Raw genomic sequence first — 14,459 nt, 5'->3', positions numbered from 1 at the left:
CGTCTTAGCAGCTAAGAGTACGAGGTTGTCGATCTTGTAAGACGCAGCTGGCACATCAAAACGCTAGCCTTGCCACCTGCCTCAGCCAGCCGTGCCACTTGCAGGTGTGCCGGCCCACTTGGGTGGTCACAGCGAGCGACACGGCTCCCTGGAGCAAGGAGCGCTCCGCGGCTCACAACGGAGCCGACGAGCTGGAACAGCCTGTTTTAGACCTTTTACACATTTCCTTAAAATTTCGACGGTAATGGGTTAATCTGTCTTTGATATCTTCGAGATGGTGTTGATGGTACTGTTCTGGAAATAGTATGCCATGGCTTTTCATGAGATTCTACACACTATCTTTAATAATCATTGGTTTCATGTTCACCCAGTGTTATTAGATGGCGTGTAGGAACGGTATCCATCTCAGGACCTTGTTTCTAGCAAGTCTATCAAAGTTATGTTTAGTTATGACTTTAATATTGTATCACTTGTATCTTCCAAATCGACTCTCACTTCATTTGAAGCAGTCCTTCCCTCAATGGAAAATGTCGGTTTCTTTCTCGATAGCAAAAGAAAAATGCTTTCTAATGTGAAATTCTATACGCTTGTTTTATAAAGTGCTCCAGAATTTGTCTATTGCAACAACCGGTTGAGCGATATGTATAAACAAAAATTGCCTGTAATTCAGCAGCGACCGAGTACCGTTTGCTGTAGCAAGGAAGAAGTCGACAGACTACTCGGTGTGAGTCACAAGAAAATTATTTCAAGGATGATGTGGCGAACAATGTTTACATAAACGAAAACCACCAGCTGGTTCTCTATTTAGCCCAAAGTTACAGTAAAATATAGTGGATGATATTCTCTTGTTGCGTATGCGGGGAATGAAGTACCAGGCCGCTCTGCGAAAATCTTGGAAATGATCCTGACACGGAATGTATTAGCACTATGGCTACGTAATTTGTCGTGTTTAAGACTTTAACGTAGTCCTTAATGTCCACAGATAACAAAAGGAAGACAAATATTTGCTGGGCACCTCTTCCTTGCTACACTTGTTCCACCTCGTCTGCCGCCTCTCTGAAAGAAGCAAAATTACGTAGAGTGGCAGAAGCGAAGAAGTTATCAGGAACAGAATGGTACAGACAAAGGAACACCTGTTGCTTGTGTGATGCTGGATGTCGGGGATATTTGCTGCAAATTCCTGTCCTATGATGCAGCACAAAGGCTATTTACACAAATTTTTTCTCAGTCGTGTGTTTAGTTAACTTGCAATCGAGGTCTTTGACGGTGTCACCTTCGAAATCGATTACAAGTAAAGTAAAGAACAAAAGTTAACTGGAAAATGAGAATGACAATTACCTTTCTGCTCCATGAGAGGCAAAGAAAGTACTGTTCAGTAAACGAGTGCAGAAACTACGTATTATATGATCAAGAGCGGAAACTAGAAAAGGTGTCGATGTTGGACTCTGGGCTCTGGAAGTAAGTCGACGTTCTGACTCACCCTTAATGTGTTTCATTGGGTGTATGTTGTACGTCTGGACAGGCCACTCCATTTCAAGAGTGCTGTTGTCCACAAAGCCTTGTCCAACAGATGGTGCTTTGTCATGGCGATTCAGTCAGCGTCTTCGAACTGTTTCTCTGCTGTACGCAGTACACAGTGCTTCCGCATTCAGAGTTTTCTTACGAACAGAGGAACACATCCTAAGCACGAAAAGCACCATATACCATAAAGCCTTACGAAATAGCAGTGTCTATGTTATAAGAAACACTGCACTGTATTTCTGAAGAACACAGGCATTAATACATACATCACCTCGCTTCCGGAACCTGTACAGAAAATTGGAATAGAGATCAACATAAACATCATTTCCGCCCTTTTTATTGCTCATGAAAACCACACATTGTATGTTCTACCACCTTCAGAGGTGTCGGTCCAGATTGCTGTACACGCTGGTACCTCTAATACCCAGCGGCGTACGTCGGCCCCACATAATGCCACCCCAAAACAGCAGGGAACTTCCACGTAACTGCACTCGCTGGACAGTGTGCCTAAGGCGTTCAGCATGACCGGGTTGCCTCCAAACACGTCTCAAACGATTGTCTGGCTGAAGGCATATGCGACACTCTTCGGTGAAGAGAACATAATGCCAATCCTGAGCGGTCCTTTCGGCATGTTGTTGGGCCCATCTGTACCGCGCTGCATAGTGTAGTGGTTGCAAAGATGGACTTCGCCATGGACGTCGGGAGTGAAGTTGCGCATGATGCAGCCGATTGTGCACAATTTGAGTCGTAACACAAACTCCTGTGGCTGCACAAAAGGCATTATTCAGCGTGGTGGCCTTGCTGTCAGGGTTCCTCCGAGCCGTAATCCCTAGGCAGCGGTCATCTACTGCAGTAGCAGCCCTTGGGCGGCCTGAGTGAGGCATCTCACTGAAAATTCCTGTCTCTCTGTATCTCTTCCACGTCCGAATAACATCACTTTGGTTCACTCCGAGACGCCTTGACACTTACCTTGTTGAGAACCCTGCCTGGCACAAAGTACCAATGCGGACGCGATCGAACCGCGGTATTGATCGTCTAGCGATGGTTTAACTACAGACAACACGAGCCGTGTACCTGTAACTGATCGGCTGTCGGACCCCCTCCGTCTAATAGCCGCTGCTCATGCATGTTTGTTTACATCTTTGGGCGGGTTTAGTGATATCTCTGAACAGTCAAAGGGATTGTGTCTGTAACACAATATCCACAGACAACGTCTAAATTCAGGAGTTCTGGGAACCGGAGTGATGCAAAACGTTTTTTGATGTTTGTAAATAGGTCCATCGATACTTAACCTAAGAGTGAAGATTGTGACACAAGGACTACGACATATGGAAGTTCGCGTATGGCTTTCATTCGTGCACGGATAGGCGGAGCGGTTGGGGGGATTAGTCGTATGAAGTGGGATATCTGGGTTCGAATCCCGATATGGCAGAAATTTTCGCTGTTGTCTTTCTTATACACAACCGAATGTGGTTCATATTCGCAACTCCGTATACATTTCCTATGACTCTCCTAATTTCACTGTTGACTTTACACATGATTTCTAGAAACGTTTTCCTGGTTTTCGCCACATCTATAAGCGTCCATCGGATTTCCACAGGGTATAGAGTGTTTCATCACTCCAAATCATACCGTTTCTAGTGATACACTGACGAGTGTCGTCGCGCTTCACACCCCTTAACACGTCACTTAGCAAGACCTATTGATATGTGTGGCTTAGGAGGAGCTGCTCGACTATTGTAAAACTACGTCCGAACAGGCCTTGGAAGGCCCAACGGTGCCGACTGGCCATCGTGTCATCCTCAGCCGACAGGCGTCACTGGATGGGAATATGGAGAGCGTGTGGTCAGCACACCGCTCTCCCGGCCACATGCCAGTTTATGAAATCAGAGCCGCTACTTCTCAGTCAAGTAGCTCCTCAGTTTGCCTCACAAGGGCTAAATGCACCCCGCTGGCCAACAGCTCTCGGCACTCCGGAAGGTCACCCATCCAAGTGCCATCCCAGCCCGACAGCACTTAACTTCGGCGATCTGACGGGAACCGTTGTTAACACTGCTGCAAGGCCGTTGGCTCGACTATCATACCCCAGTCTTTTTAAATCCCTAAGCACAGTCTCTGTGCTAGCTGGACAGCTGGTAGCGCTAAAGAACTCACGAGTGAGTCCTTATGTTGATTCCGTGAAATTTTTTACAACCACCCTCCGAAAAATTCGACGGTCCCTATCGGTGTATGCTGTGGCTGTTTCTTGGCATTTCCGCAGCACTACCACATCACCAACAGTCGACTTGGGGAGACTTTGGAAGGGATGAAATATCCCGATGAATGTCTTACTTAAGTGACATGCTATGGCTGCTCCACGTTTCAAGCCACTGAACTTTTCTGACTCATCCATTCTACTATTAGCGTTTCTATACTGGCAAGACAATATTCTCATCCTCCTGTCATACTGGCGAATCCGCCTCTCGTGACATCTAGTGGTTAATTCTGCATTACATAGGGGTGTCCGGATACTGCAGACAGCAGTGAATAGATGTGGAACACAGTTACTCGGAGGTATAGAGTATGAAAAATGAAGCACCTGAAATGTGATGCTAAAAACGAATCTTAAAAATTTATTGAACGATGAAAGTGGAGTATGAAAAATGTCTAAAAGGGATATGCAAGGAAATCAGTCTAAGGCACTGATTTTCAGAAGTCTAGACAAGTAGCTGGAACATCTACTAGACGTCCGGGAGTCTCGCACTTGGAGATGCAGCAGAGGGGCAAATCAGTACAGGCAAGCAAGGCTAGTATCTACCGAATAGGTTTTAGAGCATTCTGGATCCAGCTGTTCTGCAGAGCTGAAAATACACTCCTGGAAATGGAAAAAAGAACACATTGACACCGGTGTGTCAGACACACCATACTTGCTCCGGACACTGCGAGAGGGCTGTACAAGCAATGATCACACGCTCGACACAGCGGACACACCAGGAACCGCGGTGTTGGCCGTCGAATGGCGCTAGCTGCTCAGCATTTGTGCACCGCCGCCGTCAGTGTCAGCCAGTTTGCCGTGGCATACGGAGCTCCATCGCAGTCTTTAACACTGGTAGCATGCCGCGACAGCGTGGACGTGAACCGTATGTGCAGTTGACGGACTTTGAGCGAGGGCGTATAGTGGGCATGCGGGAGGCCGGGTGGACGTACCGCCGAATTGATCAACACGTGGGGCGTGAGGTCTCCACAGTACATCGATGTTGTCGCCAGTGGTCGGCGGAAGGTGCACGTGCCCGTCGACCTGGGACCGGACCGCAGCGACGCACGGATGCACGCCAAGACCGTAGGATCCTACGCAGTGCCGTAGGGGACCGCACCGCCACTTCCCAGCAAATTAGGGACACTGTTGCTCCTGGGGTATCGGCGAGGACCATTCGCAACCGTCTCCATGAAGCTGGGCTACGGCCCCGCACACCGTTAGGCCGTCTTCCGCTCACGCCCCAACATCGTGCAGCCCGCCTCCAGTGGTGTCGCGGCAGGCGTGAATGGAGGGACGAATGGAGACGTGTCGTCTTCAGCGATGAGAGTTGCTTCTGCCTTGGTGCCAATGATGGTCGTATGCGTGTTTGGCGCCGTGCAGGTGAGCGCCACAATCAGGACTGCATACGACCGAGGCACACAGGGCCAACACCCGGCATCATGGTGTGGGGAGCGATCTCCTACACTGGCCGTACACCACTGGTGATCGTCGAGGGGACACTGAATAGTGCACGGTACATCCAAACCGTCATCGAACCCATCGTTCTACCATTCCTAGGCCGGCAAGGGAACTTGCTGTTCCAACAGGACAATGCACGTCCGCATGTATCCCGTGCCACCCAACGTGCTCTAGAAGGTGTAAGTCAACTACCCTGGCCAGCAAGATCTCCGAATCTGTCCCCCATTGAGCATGTTTGGGACTAGTTGAAGCGTCGTCTCACGCGGTCTGCACGTCCAGCACGAACGCTGGTCCAACTGAGGCGCCAGGTGGAAATGGCATGGCAAGCCGTTCCACAGGACTACATCCAGCATCTCTACGATCGTCTCCATGGGAGAATAGCAGCCTGCATTGCTGCGAAAGGTGGATATACACTGTACTAGTGCCGACATTGTGCATGCTCTGTTGGCTGTGTCTATGTGCCTGTGGTTCTGTCAGTGTGATCATGTGATGTATCTGACCCCAGGAATGTGTCAATAAAGTTTCCCCTTCCTGGGACAATGAATTCACGGTGTTCTTATTTCAATTTCCAGGAGTGTATTAGCACAGAATAGGAAAAGCATAATTGCACCAAGCTAGTCGAAACTATGACAAAGTTACTAAAATGAAATAACTGTGAAGTTTATGATCTTGCCAAATAACTATGTAACTGGAGAAATAAACTGATAAGTGAAGGCTACCCGAGAGATAAATAGTTGACTAAATAAGATGATAGACAAAAGCTGTAACAGCATTTAAAACAAAACAATAAAGTTGCAACTAATGCAGCAGTGGTGGTCTATGGTGTCGTGTTAGCGAAATTCATTTATGGTATTTCACAGTGGAAGAACTAGCCTTCTTTCGGTCGGACTAGATGACTCAGACTGCCTCAAGATGCAGTGCCTCGTTGTTATGCGAGTGCGAATATTTTGAAACTTTGCCTCTTAAAATTAGATTCAGGGCGAAGTTTTCAAATATATTGCGCCGAAGTTCGTGGCGCCAGGTGTTTCACAATCCCAGTAGCAAGGGGCAGACAGGGGGCATGAGGTAGCCTCCGATGATGGAGATGTGCCACGCGTCACCAATAATAGAATAACCACTACAGCACAACGGAATATCAACACAGGTCTTTATTTAAATGTGAGCATAAGGAGATGTACCTATTTTTCACACAGCAATTACATTTACAGTTCTCGTATGTTATTGCCCAAGGATTTCTTACCGAGCGAGGTAGCGCAGTGGTTAGCACACTGGACTCGCATTCGGGAGGACGACGGTTCAATTCCGTGTCCAGCCATCCTGATTTGTGTTTTCCGTGATTTCCCTAAATCGCTTCAGTCAAATGCTGGGAGGGTTCCTTTGACAGGGTACGTCCGACTTCCTTCCCCATCCTTCCCTAATCCGATGAGAGCGATGACCTCGCTGTTTCGTCTCTTCCCCGAAATCAATCCAATCCGAAGGATTTCTACTTTCCGTTGTTCTTTTGCCTGTTTCATTCTCCGCTACGTTCATTATTTCAGCTTTCAGAACTACCCTTTCATCTTATATTGTCTGCCTTTCCGCTGTCGGCCTCAGAGTCCCAGCATTCGCTGGGTGCGGGTTGGGGACCCCATGGTTCCTGAGCTGGTGACTGGTAAGATCTCAGTCCCCATAAGCCAGGCCTGGCAAAGCGTGGCTCGCGAGCCGATCCGCTGTAGCGATTGCTTCGTCCTCCAACTTTACTCACGCGGTGACAACACAGCCTCGCTGAAGCCTACTGTTCGCTTGTTCATCTGCAGTCGAGTGGGGCAACCTCTCTCACACTGATTCCGCAAAGCGTAGACTCTCGCACAATCACTGCCTGTCAGACTTCCAAGAGGCTTCGCTGTTTCTTTAGCCTGCTTGCTCTCCGTGTTTCAAAAATGGTTCAAATGGCTCTGAGCACTATGGGACTTAACTTCTGAGGTCATCAGTCCCCTAGAACTTAGAACTACTTAAACCTAACTAACCTAAGGATGTCACACACATCCATGCCCGAGGCAAGATTCGAACCTGCGACCGTAGCGGACTTGGATGTATGTGATGTCTTTAGGTTAGTTAGGTTTAATTAGATCTAAGTTCTAGGCGAGTGATGACCTCATAAGCTAAGTCGCATAGTGCTCAGAGCCAGTTGAACCATTTGAAAGAAGTGGAATAGTTATGGCAAAGCATTTGCTTAGGGTGACGCTGTTAAGCACTTTTAAACAATTGCTTCGTCACGTAACACATTAAAAAGTGGGGATCTTGATACGGTACATAACATAAGAAAGAAACTAAATAATTTAGTTGCAGTCTGTTGGTATAATTCTTTCTGTGTGGACAAGAGTACTGATCGAACAAATCTAAGCCAACTACTACTTCTTATTCGTCTAATAATGGACGACTTTTCTGTACATGAATAGTTACTCGCTTCATTTCCGTTACTCAGATCAAAAGGTTTGGATATTTTTAACGCAGTTAAAAAATGTGTTGACTAAGCTCATGATTTTGAAGAGTACTCTGCAATTTGCTCTTTTAGCAAACCCACTACGGTCATTAGCGAAAATGGCTTCGTCGGGTAAGAAAAAAAATTGAGTAAACTGTTATAAGTTTTCTTTGCATTACACATCAGGATGAGATAGTGTCAGAATGCTTCCCGCAATAAAAGATGTGATGAAAATTACGAATATAATACGAGGAGGAACCCGATCAGTCTTATCGAAGATTTAAACAATTTTCGGAGGAAACTGATGCAGAATATGGAGATACTCTCCCTCATTCCGGGGAAATTTGTTGCTAAGAACAGGTGAACGTTTTGTTTGTTCTTTCGCACTCATAAAATAACTTTTAATGTTTTCAGTGAAAAAGTAAGAAAGAATGAACGCTCTATATCTGTTGTGTTCACTGATCTTAATCGATTCCGGCATAAACTTACGTTGTTTATATTCAAACTAAATAAAGAGTTGGCTGTGAACTGGAACAACAGCACATAGAAGTAAAATATTCAAGTTTTGCTTTCACTGGTTATTTCATCAATAATGCGTTTGAGTCGTTTTCAAGATCATCGGTCTGTAAAGCCGAATATCTCTTTCTTTAATAATTGAATAAAATTAGTCTTGAAAGTATTATAAATGATCTTCAAGAAGTAGTCTGCATTTTACAAAATGATCCGTACATGCTACGCAGAACAGAAAGGTAGCAATTTTTGAAGTCATGCTACAACCTGTATCCACAAATCTCAGACTTTGTTCTTAAAAGAAAATACATTTTCGGATCAACAGATACCTTTGAAAATACACTTTCTTCTACAAAATACTTTAAATCTGCTCGGCATAACGCAGTGACCAATGAGTCTTTGGAACATCTTCTTCGTTTTGCTCAATGCAGATTGAAATGTATACTACAGGACATGTGAAATATACCTAACCTAAATAATTAAATATCTCATAATGAAATTACAAGAATTTGAGACATACAATCCAACAAATATAAGTTTTAGTAATATGTCTTATGACATATGTATAGGGAGTTCGTAGGTCTCACAATACACACCGGCTGACAACTGTGAGGGGCCACAACGGCACAATGCAAGTTGGAGCGGAAGCACTCGTTGGAGGGGAATGTCTGTCGAGCCATGCTTTGCCACGCCTGCCGTAAATTCTGGGCATGCTTCAGGGACCGCCGTGCAGCGTCGCGGGGGAGTGTTTTGTGTCACAGGGACCATGGATCTTGATTTAACTGTCCAGTCGCGACGATGGTAAAAACCTCCATTACAAAAGTTCCTCAATCTCAAGGAGTGTCGTGCGCTGGTGAGACACATGGCTGATAAGAAGGAACAGTCGCTAGTGGGCAACTGTTGGGGCATAGCAGTTACATACAACTTACACAGGCAACTGGGGCTCTGTCTGGGCAGGTACTTGCTTCCCTAGCTCCTCATGGGAACTCCATGAAGTCTAGATCTAATGTTTCAACCCCGGAACTTCAGGTGGTCTGCTGGGCAGTACTAACACCTAAACTCCCGACAGGCCTCGTATCCCCACCTGGGTCATCTCTGAATGTCAGGGGAACTATTAACAGTAATGGAACACATCAAGTGGTAGATAATGTCTTAGTTGTGAAAAAAACCGTGAGGACAGTTCTTTTGGAAAATTGTCGCCTTTCTATATCCATAAACCTCCGGAGAGTATTGCAGGGCAAATCAATGCTATCAAGGGGCTGTGCAATGGTGCTCTCCTGCTTGAGACTGTGAAAACTCCCCGACTACACAAGCTCTAGAATTCCAAGATTCTTGGAGAGTATTGCATCAACAGTGAACTGCACACTGCGTTAAACAGTATTAAGGAGTTGCAACAGTGCGAGTCATTGTGGATATGAATAAAAACTGCAATTGTATGGGAATGTGCATAGGAACTGAAGTCCAGAATGTTATGAAAGGGATAATGATGAGCTCTAAACGTCAGCGTCTTTTATTGTGACCTTCGACCTTCCCAAGTTGCCTGAGTATGTTGCAGCAAGATTTCTCCTCCTTAGGGTTAGACCTTATGTTCCAGTCCTACACACTGCTCAAATGTCAACGCTTCAATCACACCATTAGGGGCTGTAACGATCGGGCTACATGTGAAAGAAACAGCAAGTTCCTCAAGTGAGACCCCTTTCCCTCTGCTGCAGTCTCCCCACCTCGATGGATCGACAGGGGGAAAGACGGAGCAAACCTCACTGTTAATATGGCTTCCATACATCAGTGGAACTTGCAGAGAATCAGGACGACCACTTGTATTTGTCTTCAGGAGACTTATTTCAAATCTGACACCCCTGTATTACGTGATTATGTTCTCCACAAAAAGGACGTCTTTAGTGGAGAGAGAGCTGAAGGAGGAGCGACTATCTTTGTCAACACCGTCTACCACCCCTTGCCTCTTTCATTCACGACCGGCCTCCAAGTAGTCACAGTGACTCCACGTGAGTCGGCTGACTACACGTTTCCTCTACCTGCCTCCACAGGACACATTCGGTGAAGTGGCTCTCCATGGCCTTCTTACTCGTCTTCCCCACCCCTTCATCCTCTGTAGGATGCACACAATTTTCTTTGCGGCTCTGCAACTATCTCCTCCAGTTGGGAAGCTTCTCTTGTCTTCGTGAGCACATTTCTAAGTATGGAGCCGAGCAGGTTCTTATGCTCTGCAACACAGTCGTTCTCCGCTATCGATCTCCCGCTTTGCTCTCCAGTCCTTGCCCACACTGTTCAATGGGAAGCGGTCTAGGACTTGCGTGGCAGTAGTCACTCCCAATCTGGATTCACATAGGTTTCAGAAGTGCCCGACTGAAAACCAATGCAATGGTCGCTTAGTAGAACGGACTGGACAATTTCAGGCGCTTTGCTGGGTTTGAACATCGTCTCAGCGCCCAGGAACGGGTGGATCATGTTACCCAAATGGTCCAACGCTCCGCTGAAGCATCCATTCCACAGTTTTCTGGACAACTAAAAAGGCCGCTGGTCTCTTGGTCGAGCCGCTCCGCCGTCAGGACCAGGCGATCTGCGTTATTTCAAGTGATGACCAACCGCGCAGAATCTCACTGCTTTTCGGGTGGAAAAAGCTAAACGTCGATTGATTATTGGAAAGAGCAAGAAGAGATCATGGTACCAGTTACTGCCTACCTTGGACCGTTCCACGAAGAGCACCGCCGTATTGGAGACTAGCAGGAGGATTTCTGGGTAGGGAGCAAAGTGCCCTGTAGCTGCCGTACTTCCGAATGACACTGTTATTGCCACCGCCAGTCAGAATCCAGCTTCCCGGTGCCACATAGTATCTACTGAGACGAGCAGTTCAATGTGCCCACCGCCAGACGCACGACAGATACTCAGAAGATAGTCAAATTTGTCCCATACTTTTTCAAGTATGTATTTAGTCACTGCGTTCATTGGTGTTGACATGCAGTATAGCATTTCACCCAAACCAGTTGGAAGGAAGGCACCTGGGCAGAGCGTTTCACGAACCCTCACAAAAAGTTTCATACCGTGGTACCAGGCAACCTTGGAGCCTATTGGTACAAGGAGCCGCTGTACGCTCCTTACGGCTGCTCGTTATCGCCGTAGTTTCGATGAAATTCACGCCGCATAGTTGTAACAAAACAGCATCTGTTGTAACAAAGAATTTCAGAGGTGGTTCGTGAACTCAAGTGGGAATCCCCCCCCCCCCCCCCGTTCTCCTCCCCTCTCCGGCGACGTTCTTTCTTTCATTGAAAACTACTGAGAGAATTTAGAGAACTGGCTGACTGCTGACCTCTGCTGCCGCCAACGTACATTTTGCTAAGGAACCCAAAGATAAGAGAAATCTGCGATCTTACCGAGGGATATGGACAATAGTTTTTTCGTCGACCTACTTTCGAGTGGAACATGAAAGGAAATGGCTAGAGCAGCAGTTGCAAAATTAGTCACCTCAAGGTCACACCTGCTCCCTGCAGTCCGCTGGCATTAAACGCTGTGATTCGCCCGCCTCGCAGCTTCTTTGCCGCATGTACGCTGTTAACAGTGTATTAAGTCAGCGCAAGCTGAAAGGTCTGCGTTTCCCTACGATATCGTGTGTTCAGATGCGGTTTTAGTCTCTCGCGGAACGGTGCAATGATGTGTGTTTGGTAATGAGCGAAATTCAGGAGCAAGTGCCCACGTGTAGTGCACATAAATGGCGGAAAGACATTCGAAAACAATTTAAAATTGTCGTATCGAACGTACTGAAGGTTTTTTTCTTTTTACTGATCCGGCTAAAAGTGAAGAAGTCAGAAATAATATAAATTTTGCGCAAGTTCATGACAACAAGATCTTGGGGTATTTCTGAATCGTCTGTATTCTTTGTTAACAGTGTAGTAGTAACACCGGCAGAATGTCTACATGTGACCACATGTTTCGATTATCCATAAAAGGGATATAAATAAAAATGAAAATTACCGAATTTGAAGATTTTGACAAAAAGTTAATGCGTAGAACTACACTTCTATATTACGGCGGAGGAGAATATCCGACGGGTAGGGATATACAGAGCTATCTCTATGCAAAAATTAGTGATTCTGGCTACGTTCTTTGTCTTCTCCGCTCATTAGATTTTCGATTCAGTAAGTATAATGATGGACAAAAATTTTTAATGGAATGCGGAGAAACTGCAGCAGCAAGAACGAGCTTTTGTTTGCATTAACTGTGTGCTGAGGACAATGGTCTTGTAGTATACTTCGATAAAACTTTGTTTCTCACAAAACCACACGCAGAAATATATTTTTCTCGACTTCAGCGGAAATATTGGTCTGAAAGTACCTACAGTTAATAACGCGATTTGGGTGATGGATATAGTGACGACGGGTCAGTAACAAACAGAAATAAATTTTAGCGCATAGCGAATTTACTCGGTCGTTATCTAGGAGGCACACAAATATAATGCGACACCATAATAATGTCTCAGATGTAACGAAAATTAATTTCTAAGTTCTAGCTTGAAGTTTCTACAAAGCCCAACAGAACGCAAATTCTTCAGTGACGACATTTTTTTTTTACACATGTGAAAAAGTTTCGCACTTCTTACTGTATTTCATTTCTTATCTCGGAGTACCTTCATATTTTCACGATAATACATGTATCACATGCATCTACAAACTACGAGAATGTTCAGATATTATTTTCAGTTCAAATATGTCACTGTTTCTGTTTAATCTGCAGATTAAAGTAAAGAACATATTTTTCTGCAGAATTTCTTGTAACGTTAGATTCAACTTTAATTTTTTTTTTTCGTAGCATCTGGTGAAAAGTTTCTTTTGGAAAGTACTCGATCATATTCTAGACTAAAAACAGAGATGTCTAAAACATTTTCGTAATTTTTACTGACATTTGAAATTATCACTAACTTGCAATGCTATAAGACTGTGAGATGATCTTGAGGTGACCATTTCCGTGACGGCGATTATGGTGGTGGTACAAGGTACCCTCAAACACGCACCACACTGCGGTTTGCAGAGTATGCATGAAGATATAAATGTAGGCGTAGAATGCAGAACACTTTTTGCTGCTGCGTTATCGCCGTTTCGAGCCGACGCACAGCGGATAATGATCGAGAGAGCGAGCTTGCTACACCTGAGACCAAAAAAATTTTCGTTGCAATGGGTAAAGTAAAATCCAACCCACGTGTCTATCTTCATTCACGTAGTAGATTTATTCTCCTGAAATCAGATGAATCGTTTCACAACATGCGATATTTCGATGCAGTAGGGGAGGTAATAGAGAGAAAGTGAGGAGTTTGTCATTTACAATAAATAGTGTTTAGGCGTTAATATGTGGAGTAAGTGTATCGCAATGCTGTGTATTGGACCTTAGCAAGTCCAATATAAATGTGGTGCAAATATCCTTTCCCTCATATTGTGACAATTGCAGTGTTACCTACCGGACATAAAAAGTTTCACAAACATTCTGTTCCAACTGCGTGTCACGCTACTGCTGTGCGACACGCTACAGCTTGTCTAGCGGCTTTTTACGTAAGTGTTCATCATTCTGATAAATATCTGTGCATTAACGAAACATGCCTACAATGCAGAGGTCGCTAACGGAAAAGTAGTGCGCTGGTTTTAGAGTCGATGAAGTCGACTGAAGTCCTAGCGTTGGATGGAATTGCTATCGGGTTTTGATACATATGTGAAACACTGGAAGTGATGTTAACGCCCAAGTCACCAATCTGCGTGGTGCTAAACATCTGCACAATGTCTCGTGGACACTGTTTAAGTGATGTTTTGGTCGCATGCTATCTGCAGTTACGTCTACTCTCATGAAGCAGCGTTACGGTAATTGCTGTACCGTCATGATTTTCACCGTTCCAGACCCTAATAGTGCTTGAGAACAAGCCTGCCTGTAAACCCTAAGTTGAGCTCAAATATCTACTGGAAATACAAATTTTTGTAATCAGGCACTTTTATTATTCTTTTCCTTGCAGCCTTTTAAGTGGATTTATGTCATTCATTAAGCCATGGATTTTGTACCATATCAGGGTCACCCTGCAACACACCAAATCGAGCTAGCCAAAATTTCCAAATTTCGCTCTTTATAATAATCTGTTTTGGATGGATCGACGGAGAGACAGCTTCCTCCCCCGACCCCTCCCCCCATGAGCTCAGAAATTAATATGGATCTGTCTTGCAACGGATTGAATACCGTAATTAGAAAAATATGGACCTCGAAAATGCGCTGTGTGTGTTGGTT

General features: G+C 45.3%; 1 pseudogene; it reads right to left on the bottom strand.

The window, feature by feature from the left end:
- Positions 1 to 3,474: 3,474 nt before the first annotated feature.
- Positions 3,475 to 3,592, bottom strand: LOC126163528 (5S ribosomal RNA; annotated as a pseudogene).
- Between the last annotated feature and the right edge of the window lie 10,867 nt (positions 3,593 to 14,459).

Source organism: Schistocerca cancellata, chromosome 2 (genome assembly GCF_023864275.1).
Source record: "Schistocerca cancellata isolate TAMUIC-IGC-003103 chromosome 2, iqSchCanc2.1, whole genome shotgun sequence".
In the NCBI taxonomy this organism is placed as follows: domain Eukaryota; kingdom Metazoa; phylum Arthropoda; class Insecta; order Orthoptera; family Acrididae; genus Schistocerca; species Schistocerca cancellata.
This window is presented reverse-complemented; position numbering and strand designations above follow the sequence as displayed.